We start from the raw sequence: 11,752 nt of genomic DNA, 5'->3' as shown, positions 1-11,752 counted from the left end.
GTGTTGGACTGACAGCAACAAGACATAAAACAGAATAATCTTTTAGTATGTTGAAGATCATGATCAACCTAAAATTCAGAGTGAAAATATTTCTAGAACCAAGGTGAAATAAAGACATTTTCAGAAAACAAAAAGCTTATCACCCAAACAAAGGAAAATCTAACAAATGCCCATTGGGTAGCAGCAAATATGATCCAAAATTGATGATCAGAGAAGTGAAAAGGATTTGTGAAGTCATGTAAAAAAACCTTGAACACATAAACTAGGTCTCGTGGGTTCTAACTATAGAAAGGTCATTACTTTTCTGAAAGGAGGGTACAGTTACCAATTAACTTTAGACTTGTTATGTTGATACCACAACTTGATAGGTTGTGATTTTTAGGATAAGATGTAAAAGGAATAGAAAAAGTGTATAATGCCTAAACTAGTAGAGGAAAAATGGAATTTTAAAAAAATTAACAGATGCAGGAAACAGTTCCACAACACAGGAGAACAAAGCACAAAGTAAAGTTAGATTTAAGCCAGATGAAAAAGTGATCACACTTTATTTAATTGAAACATACAGAAGAATGAGGAAAATCTCTATCAGCTTAAAAATATATATCCTGAAAATCGGGGTGCCTGAGTGGCTCAGTCGGCTGAGCATCCAACTTTGGCTTAGGTCATGATCTCACAGCTTGTGAATTCAAGCCCCACGTCAGGCTCTGTGCTGATAGCTCAGAGCCTGGAGCCTGCTTTGGATTCTGTGTCTCCCTCTCTCTCTGCCCCTCCCCCACTTGTGCCACGTCTCTCTCTGTCCCTCAAAAATAAACATTAAAAAAATTATATATATATATATGTATATATACACATATACATATATACATATATACATATACGTGTATACACACACACACATATATATATAGTCACCTTATACATGAAAAAAAGCAAGAGGCAAAAAAATTACCTATCACCTTTTGTGGAAGAAAGAATAGAAATGAGCATGCTTATTTTTGAAAAACAAAGCATAAATGAGAAATAAAATCAGTGTCCTATGGGAGTACAGGGGGTTGGTATCTACAAAGTAGAAGGGATAGAGAAAGGAACGAGACTTGTAAGTATACCTTTTCATATAGTTTTGACTTTTGAACCATGTTAATATTTTATGCATTCAAAAAATAAATTTAAACATGAATGGGGAAAACATGAAAGTTGAATGCAAATAGAAACAAAAGAACCCAACCATCTATCACATTGGCCATATTCATAATTATACACCTAATTACACAGAAGGAAAAATACTAATCCAAACAATTTCTGAGCACAGTACTCTGACAATACACCCTCAATGGAATACAGTCTAGTCTAAGGACAAAAAGAAAGCTGCGAAGAAATTTTTTAAGTGACTTAGTTTGTTGTTGATGAAGCCATTTTGAAATATTCTGAATGAATCACAGGACTGAACAAATATATTGTTGGGAACCCAGGTTCTCATTGTGGGAGAAGACAGGTACAAGTATCAAAGGTGGACAGAAGAAAAAAAAAATCCTGTAGTATTAGGTAGAATTAGAAACCTCATTAGTATAGGGTCACCTGGGTGGCTTAGTAAGTTAAACGTCCAACTCTTGATTTCGGCTCAGGTCAGGATCTCGAGGTTTGTGAGATGGATCCCCCATCGGGCTCCATGTTGACAGCATGGAGCCTGTTTGGGATTCCTTCTCTCCCTCTCTCTGTGCCCCTCCCAACTTCATTCTCTCTCTCTCTCTCTCTCTCTCTCTCTCTCTCTCTCTAATAAATAAATGAAACATTTAAAAAAAAACAAACTGCATTAGTATAACTTGAGATTTCTTAGCTTTCCACAAAAGCAGCTGGAATCAACCTCATCTCTGTACCCAAAGTGCCTCTAGCATCCAGACCTCGGTTGAACATTATGACATCTTGGAGAAAAGAAGGATTTCAGGGCTGAGACAGGGTGAGTTAAAAGAGAAGCTCTGAAGATCTTGACCAGAGAGTAAAGAAGTGCTCTCACACCTGGTGGGTAATGTCACAGAATGGGCCCCCCTGATACTGGGAGCTTGAAAGAGCTCAAGATGGCCAGACCATGGGTAATTTAACTTCAAAATGAGTAATGACAGGAATTGATCACAATACTGAATCAACAACTCATCCACAAATCCACTCTGATCCTGAACCCTTTTTTTTGGTGGGGGGAGGACAGAGAGACAGGATGCATATGCACATGGGGGTGGGGCAGGGGAAGAGGGAGAGAATCTCAAGCAGACTCACCCAGGGTGGATCCCCACATGGGGCTCCAGCTCATGACCTCAGCTAAAATCAAGAATCGGGTGCTTTACCAACTGGGCCACCCAGGCACCTCCTAAAACTTTATTTTAAAAGGGATGGGGCAAGAGAAGAGAGAAAGGGAAAGCTTTTCTTTAGAATGCCAACAACCAGGTGGAGAAGGAAAGATAGAAATTGAAAACCATTGTTTTGCAACAGTAAAAATCACCAACGGAAGATGAAATATGGGGTAAGAGATTGCTGGGGACCACAATGTAGAGAAACCCGACAGACACCTACCTTAACCAAGGGATCAAACATATTATAACGGGATAAACTATACTATTTGCCCCTAACACACTCACTGATGAGAACACAGCATCATCTGTGTAGTATTCCTGCCAGAAATATTTACCCAGACCTAAAGAGAGAAGGAGTCAGACAAATACAAATAGAGCAATATCCTGCAAAACCACCACGCTGGATTCTTGAAAAAAGAGATCGACAACAGACAGACACACAGACACGGAGATGGAAAAACAAAACAAAACAAAAAAAGTCTGGGTCTCTGTTCTACATTAGCGAAAACTAAATGGAGTTCAAGACCCTTCGTTGGATCCTTAGTGGAGGAAAGTTTTTAAAAGACCTCGTTGGGACAATTGAGGATATCTAAATATGAACTATTAGATGATAATGTTGTATCAATGTTAAAATTCCAAAGTGGATCATTATATTGTGGTAGGAGAAGGTCCATGGTTCTTCAGAAATAAAGGCTCAGCTCTCAAGTTCAAAAAATACTTAAGTGTATGTACTTATGAATTTGCATACACAAAAATTCATACACACAAATTCATTTGCGTACACACAAATTCATACACACAAATTCATTTGCATACACACAAATTCATACACACAAATTCATTTGCATACACACAAATTCACACACAGAATTTAGCAGAGTACCAATGATTGGTGAATCTAATTGGTAGTTTTCCTTGCAAATTTTCTGTAGATTTGAAATTTTTCAAAATCAAAAGTTGGGGAAAAGTTAACTGAAATATACATTTAAAGCACATATGATTATATTAGATGTACACAAGGAAAATATCCAACTGTATGCAGTATATAAGAGAGCCATATTCAACATGAAGATTATTTTTAATGTTCATTTATTTTTTTTGAGAGATACAGAGCGTGAGTGGTGGAGGGGGCAGAGAGAGAGGGAGACACAGAATCCAAAGCAGGCTTCAGGCTCTGAGCTGTCAGCCCGGAGCCCTACGTGGGGCTCGAACTCACGGACTGCGAGACCATGACCTGAGCTGAAGTCAGACGCTCAACTGACCGAGCACACAGGCACCCCTGAAAATGAAAATTTTTTAAAAAGGTAGTTCTGGTGGCTCTATAAACACCAGACAAGATAAATTGTAAGCAAAAAGCATTACCAGAAAAATTAATCTCAATGATTTTTCAAAAAGTTCAATTCACAAATATATTTAAAAATTCCAAAACTGTATGTCTAATAAAATGGCTTCAATATATAAAGCCACAGCAACACAGTACAAGGAGAAATAGAAAAATCTACATTCTTAACGAGAGGTCTTAACCTAAATCTCAGTTGTTGATGGACCAAGCAGCCAAAGCAGAACTCAAATGAGTGGAAATACCCACATACACAAGAATCTAAAGTTTAGCATCCATAAACACCTTCTGTAATACTAGGAGATATTCTCTCACTAAAGAAAAAAATAAATCCAGAAAGAAGACCTCGAATATAGAAAGCAAGGGTAATCAAAGCAATTAAAAACCAAAATAAAAAAGCTCTAAAACTTCTTCTTTACAGAAAAAAAAAAAACCCTAGAACTATTGTCTTTATATATATATATATATATATATATATAATTTTACATATATATGTATATATGTGTGTATGTATATATGTGTGTATATATATATGTGTGTATATATATATATATTTTTTTTTTTTTTATTTGATGGGGGGAGGGGCAGAGAGAGAGGGAGACAGAATCTGAAGCAAGCCTCAGGCTCTGAGCTGTCAGCACAGAACCTAATACGGGGCTCAAACTCATGATTGGTGAGATCATGACCTGGGCCAAAGTCGAACACTTAACCAACTGAGCCACCCAGGTACCCCCAAGATTATCTTAATAGGATAAGTGGATGAAATTAAGAAGGAACTAAAAGCATGGAGACATGGTTATTTTGTACAAAAGGAAGCTATAGATTCTGATTAAGTCTGGAAGATAGAAAAATATTTAGATGCATATCAAAAATGTAAGATTAACTACTAGAAAAATACAGTGTATTGTTCCTAAATGACCTGAGTAAAAAAACAAACAAACAACAACAAAAAAAACCAGGAACAGGAACAAAAGCAAACAAATAAGAAGTTAATCAAAGACAGGAAAAGTAACAAATCAAGAAAATAAGAAGCATGGTAAAATATGGTATGTCAATCCAAACATGTCTGTGACTCCAACAGATGGCTTGTAGGAGGAGAAACAAAGCTAGGAGCTATTTACAAGAGATACCCCTAAAATAAAATGGCACCACAAAGTTGAAAATAAGGAGATCAAAAAAGTACATACCAGAAAAATACCAAGAGGAGCACAATAATAATGTCAGACAATACAGTTTGAGGCAGACATCACTAACAGAAGACAAAGAGGTGTATTTTTATTTTTAAAACATTATAATCCACAAAGATCATAATAGTCACACACAGATGTGCATTATCCCCAGAATTTCAAAATACAGAATGCAAAAAAGCCTCATAAAAATATAAAAAAGGAAAATTTATAACCACAGTAGGTCTAACACCCTTAGAATCCATTCCTATGCAATTTCTCCAAGTTTCTCCTGATTAGAAAAATCTTAATATTTGTGTAGTGTCTAGGTTACTTTTTCTCAGGTCTCAGTATATCTCCATCCCTAGAGCATGCTAAGAATTGACCCTAGTGATACAGCCAATGGTAACAAGGATGGCTGTGGTGGGTCTTGAGAATGACATCCCATTTCAAGACATCTGCCCTGGTTGAGGTGAGCACGTAGGTTTCAAGCAAAGGAAGGCACCTCTCTTCAGATTTTGGCAGACAAGATACTTCCACTGATGAGGGAAGCTTGGGGTGACTTGGGCTTCAAGATCGTTAGTTTTCTCAGTCTAACCAGACATTTCTATTCCAAGTTTTGGGATCCCATTCTTTCCTATTAATGCCCTAAACTTTAATGAAAGAAACTTGCCACACTGTGAATTTAGCACTCACAACTCTACAGTCCACACAATTAAATTTTGTACCTGATTTTTAGCAGTATCAGCCCCGTGACTACAAGAAGTAATCATTCTTGCAGGGCTCTAATAGAAGGTCTCTGACTTCCTATAGTCACATCGTGATTTGAGCTGAGAGCTAACGAGCCTGAACTTGTCCTTTCCTCTCTGTAAATATTCTAGTATATTCAGGGCAATCCACCTCCACAGTTCTGTTCTTTAGTCCTCATTACTGCTCTAACAGTCAAGTCCAGCACTTGCTTGAGATCTCAAGGCATTTGCATCCAGGGACATTGCATGACAATTAACCACAAGTGATAGCTTGATTAATTGGGATTCCATGGCATGCCAGATATTACCAGCATCCCATTTTCCATTAGCAAGGAGCGGAGCACTGCACTTAAGCCTAGACAAATCCCCAAATGCCATTTGTGTGTGTGTGTGTGTGTGTGTGTGTGTGTGTGTGTGGTATTTATCTTCTGGGACCACTTCCAGTGCCAATTCTATCACTCAGGGTCCAGGCAAGAGACAGAAACTACATAGGAATTTGATCAGGGAAGATTAATACGAGGAAATATCTACAAGAATATATACTAATAGAGAACAGGGCAGAGGGAGAGCAGCCAACGAAGGAACAAACTTGGAAGGGCAGCCCCTTCCCCATAGTGGGATTCAGATCTCCTAGAGGACAAGTCTCCAGCCTACTAGATAGTCAAGAAGCACTCTAGATGCCTAGGGCCGGACCTGGTCCAAAGTGGGTGAGCTGAGGCGGATCCACTGTGAGGCCTCCTGCTGGGTGCCCGCAAGCAAATCAGTCAGGCTGGGCACTGGCAACACAACTTGCTGGAGGGTAAGCGCCACTCTGTGTCCTACACATTCCAATGACAACCAAACGGGAGTTCACTTCAAACGGGAAGGTGCCCCTGCTTCCTGCCATGTCCCTCCAGCACCCTCTACTGGCAAAGGCTGGCATTGCGCCGGACGGCAAAGGAGAAAGGTTTACAGTGTGGCTCCGCTATCAAGGCAGTGAAGGGCCCATTTGGAGCTGAGAGGCAGTAAATTGGTAACTAACGTATTCACTCGCTATTGCACCCCCTTTTCCTTCACCCAGCCCATTAGCTGTCTGGGGCTCTTTACCTGGCTCAGTACCCTAAACCCTTATTCCCAATGGGGTTAGCCCTGGGTAATACTGCCTAGGGAGTGCCACTTGAGCACTTTGCTAACCTTGATTATGGACACAGTAGTCCCAGGACAGGACGGAACCCAAGGGAAGCCCTAGACATCTGCCATCCATATTTCTCTACATCCTCCTTGGGCAAGGAAACGTTCCCTTGATAGTTTCATCAATCACTCCGGTCTTACACGTGGGTTGTGTTGTTTTTCATTTTTGTCCATTTGCCTGGTAGTGACTCCTGCAGCTATGAGTGTCCAGGTGGCTCTGTCAATATCCACACTCAATAGACATATCACTGTGCCTCCTGGAGGAAGCATTTGTCCTTTGGGCACTAAAACCTCTAAGCTAGCCAAGCCCGGATTCACAGGGACAGGAAACACTTCGTAAGTGAGTTATGCTATAATCATCAGAGGGAATGGAGACAAGGTTTCAGAGGAGAAAGCTGAAGCACATAGAGGTTAGATACCTCACAGAGGTTGCACGGTTACAAACAGCTAATCTGGAATTCAAAATCATGCCTGACTCCAAAGTCCACATTGTTTCCAATCTACCATGTGGCCTCTCGACTATCTGCCAGGCAGCTGTGAAGTATTAATGATAAACACAACATCGGGCCCCAAACCTCCAGTGCTGTCTGAGCCTCTAAGAGAATCGCCTCCATCTCACAGACGCACAACGCCTCGAGCTGTGCTTACCTGCTTCCAGCTCTCCCTGCCTGTTTGTGCTGTGCATCACCCAAAACCCAGCATCGTTCACCCAAGAATGTTGAAACCAAGGGTCCTACCTTTGTGGGTAGAGTTTTCTTCCCTTATGTCAGAGCTGCTGCACTTTTTCCAAGCTCGAAAACATTACAGCAGCACTAGCTCATGGGTCCAGACCTTCGGCAGTTGTCCTACCACACTTTTTACCCTGCGCGCGGTGGACAGGTAGTCTGGCTCAAGGGCGGCCATAGTAGTTTTGCGGCGGGGCGGGGGGGAAACACAACTGACCATGAGTGGTGGAAATTTTAAGCTGCTGAGGGAGGAACAGCTGACCTTTAAGAATGCCTCCAAGCATGAGCGTGGCTGTTAGGAAAAGGAGCAGCAGCTGCAAAGGAACGAAGGCGCCCTTACAGGTGATTAACCACCACTAATGCCTCTCCTTCGAGATGGTGGGCGTGGCTGCCCCAGCCTCAAGATATATGTTTTATGATGAGCTCTCCCTTCATGGCACCCTAATGGGAACACGTGGCTCAGATTTGGGGAAAATATTAACTAAAACCTACATTAATACAGAGTCTAATAGAGTCCTTTTTTTTTTTTTTAAAGAAGCAGCTGGCCATAACCTAATAGGGAAAGAAATGATCATGATGTAGCTGTTCTCCTTGCAAATGAAACTTCATAATAATATAACTTTCATGCATATAGGTCACCCCCAAGACCAGGCTCCACTGTGGGTTTTAGAAACATGATCTAATTTGTGTAGCTCTAAGTGCTCAGTCAGGGTCAGGCATTATTCATCCACGTATCACATTTTACCACTGAGTCAGGTGAGGGATGAGGTAGAGCCCACCTTGGGAAATGGTGAGAAATGAGGAAAAGTATCTTCAGCTCTGTACCAGCAGGGCACCACCCTCCACCCCCCTACCCTCCTTCCTCCACGTTCCTGGAGCCTGGCCTCCCTCTGCTCTGCTCTCCACTAACCGAAACCTATTTCCTGTGTCTCATGCTCTCAGACCTCAGATGTCAAGCAGTGAATCTGATTCACAAATCAGTGCTCATGTGAAGAGACAAACAGGCAGTGTACCATCATTTAAGTAGATTTTTAGTAAAATCTAGCTTTCACCTCTTAAGGGACAAGTAACAGCAATCACTTTGCTTCTGCTTTTTAAAAAGATGAAAAGAGTGAGTGTGACCCTGTGCGATTTGGAAGGGCCTGCACTGCCCACATCCCCTTTCTGAAGAAACAGCCTTGTAGGGAACTATGTGATTCTACCCCATGCCCTCCATCCACAGCACTGGCAAATGCCTGACCATAGGGTGGTCAGTCTAGACTTCTGGTCTGGCCCCAAAAGATGAACTTTGCAACTCGTGTTTTTTTCTTCAGAATTGGAAAACCGAAAGCAGCTGGAATGGCACATAGCCAGGGTATCATGGTCCAGAAGAGACTCTCCAGCCAAGAGAAGGAGGAGCAGGAGAGAGACGGTGAGGGGTGTGGCTGCCTTGAGAGTTTCCTTAGTCCCTGGCTACTTTCTAGGCTTCCAGAGCTAGTCCAATGAGACTTCCACTCCTCTTAGCCTGTTCTTGGATGTCCATGACACTTGCTCTTGAATTTCAACACCAATGAGACTGCTACCTAGAGGGTGAACAATTGTCCACCAGTTAACAGCAGAATATAGAGCAAAATCCTGGCCTCCAAACCTGAACTGATGTATCTGTCCCCAAAAGTAGGAGTGATCATGAAAACACCCAACAGTTGTACGGCAGAGGCCCCACTCATCAGAATGGTCTGCCCTGTCAGATACCAGCTCATGTGCCCCGGCCTCTAGCTTCAGTCAGGATGGTCGTGGCAGTTGGAAGAAAGCCATCAGAAATGCCTTCACACCCCTTCTTCCCTGATATGACGCTGCAAGAGCTTACCATAAGTTATCTTCACATGTTTCCCACCCAGACTTGGTGCCTCCGGCCTCCCTGCGATTCCCATGGTGCCTGAAAGGGGTGGGGTGGGCCCTTCTGAAAGGAAAAGTCACCCTGGTCTGGCACACGTTCCAAATCCTTAGGTGGAACCAATCCTTGGTTGGTCTGTATCCACACGAGTTAGAATGAGTCAGGGCGTGGCCATCAGAGCAGGGGGAAAATCTCTCTGAAGCTCTTGGGGGAGATTTTATAGGTCCCTGTGGAGAAAGACACACAGCATTGGCGGCCATGGTAAAAAGCACAGGCATGCTGCCTCTGTATACAGGCAGAGGACCACTCACTCCTTCACACAACTCCCGTTGAGCCCTTGGGCACTACCAGTCCTGCCCACTTTTACACAGACTCAGATGGAATTTGTAAAACATAGGTACCCCGTGCAGATTTTTAAGCTAATATCTAAATTTTTCATTTTGAGTTTAAACAGTTACAAACAAGTGTCACAATGCAAATATTGACATTAAAAAAAAAAAAAACCTGTTCCATTATTCTCTTAAATGTAAAAATAGAAATGGCTAGTGAGATAGAATATGACTTGAGGGTGAGACAGGAGGGTGAGAAATCCTCTTTAAGCAGCTGAGATCATCAGTATCCAGGCAAAGCTGTAGGGCAAGAATGCTCTAAGCAGAGGAAACAAGTGCAAAGGCCCTGAGGCGGGAACAGACCTGACTTATTTGAAGAACAGGAGAATGTTAGTGTTGCAGAAACACAGAAAACAAAGAGTAGTAAGACATAGGCCATAAGAGAGAGGGGTAGGCAGGGGCTGGATCGTGCAGAACTCTGGAGGCCATTTGTGTTTACTTCTTTTTGCCCCTCCACACTCTCCACCCCTATGTCCCTGCCTGGGCCACAGGAGCCTGACCCGTGCCTCTGTCAGTAGGCTTTGTTGACTGCTGACTTCCAGATGTGCTTAGCCAAGGGTGTGCTCCAGCAGGTCTGAAGAGGAAAAAGCAGGATTGGGGGGCTTATTCCCCTGGCTCCCTTCTTGCAGAGTCTCACGAGCCAGCTGGGTTCCTCCAGTGAAGATCCCAGCCCCTGTCAGGGAGCCTCTCTACCCTGTCTCTGGTTCTGGTCACCACTTTCTTTCCCCGCCTCCCCACACCCCTTCATGCCTGGGGTGATCCCACTTGCTGTTATAGCAAAGGAAACTCTTCTGGTTTCCCTAACACCCTCTCCACCTTGGTAAAAAGTCCCTCCATTCAACTCTTCTCCAATTATCCTAACTTGTGTGGGTCATCTATTTCCTCCCGGACCCCGCTTGGCACGCCATGATAAAGTGCTTACATTTTATTAGCAGTATTCTTAAATCCTTTGGTAATCGTCTTCCATCCTGTGAAATTATAAAGTCGTATCACAGATCTTTTTTATTCTAGCTTTCATTTCCAGTGCTTCTATGGCGTTACAGGAAATGCAGTGACTCTATACGTGATGCATGACAGAGCTACGCGACACTTGAGAGACAACTGGTCCATTGAGAACAAAATGCAGTTGGAGGCCATGAAGTTCAAGTCTTGAGCGGCATTCCCATGCACAACCCTCTCTGGGGAATGCAGCCACAGTAACTGCAAAGTCCACTCCCCTCTCCAGGTTAAAAACTTCCTCTTCACCCTCGTGTTGTTATGTGGAAGACTTTCAGCCATAACCATATTTAGTCCTATTTGGGGAGGGGTGGGGAGTGGCGGGCCAAAAGCTAAAAAGAAAAATAAAGTCTGTGTATATGCTTCCATAGCTGAGATCGGTTTACTCCTAGCATACTTGCTTGGGAAAGCCTCCATCAGAGGCCGCGTGACCAACAAACCAGGACGAAAACCTTCCCTTTCAACCGGGTGGACCCTGCCTGCTTTCATTCATCTCAATCCAAGGACCATCATGTCAAGTCAGGGCTTCGTTACGCTGTGGGACCCATAAGTGGCTGCAAGGCCACTGCGGACGGAAGACGGTCCACGCTAATCACGGCAAGTCACAGCTGTCTTTTTTTGTTGTTTAAAGCATGTTTCCTTCATCAAGATAACATAAATGTACTGACAAAGGGAAACGTACAGACAGCCCAGAGAGGAAGCAGAAGGTAAGAGTGGATGGCCCAGTTAAAAACAGGAACATGTGCAGAGGAGACAGTTTCCCTCCCCTTGCAGGCTGAGCCAGGTCCCCAGCACCCTGAGCGGCTGCTCCAGGACGGAAAACCCCCGGTGCCGTATATTGTAACCAGACGTTCGGCTCACACCTTCTGAGAACACCAGGGAAGGCCAAGAAGCTTGGGGCTCCTGAAAATAAGAAGCGAAGAAGAAAGGATGTAGGGGTTGGTTAAAAATAAAACTTATCAGATGAGAATTAAGTCCGCAGAATGTTATCTCTCTTCGCAGG

This window comes from Panthera uncia (assembly GCF_023721935.1).
Source record: "Panthera uncia isolate 11264 chromosome B3 unlocalized genomic scaffold, Puncia_PCG_1.0 HiC_scaffold_1, whole genome shotgun sequence".
Lineage (NCBI taxonomy): Eukaryota > Metazoa > Chordata > Mammalia > Carnivora > Felidae > Panthera > Panthera uncia.
The sequence above is the reverse complement of the archived record's forward strand: the minus strand, read 5'-3'. Positions refer to the sequence as shown.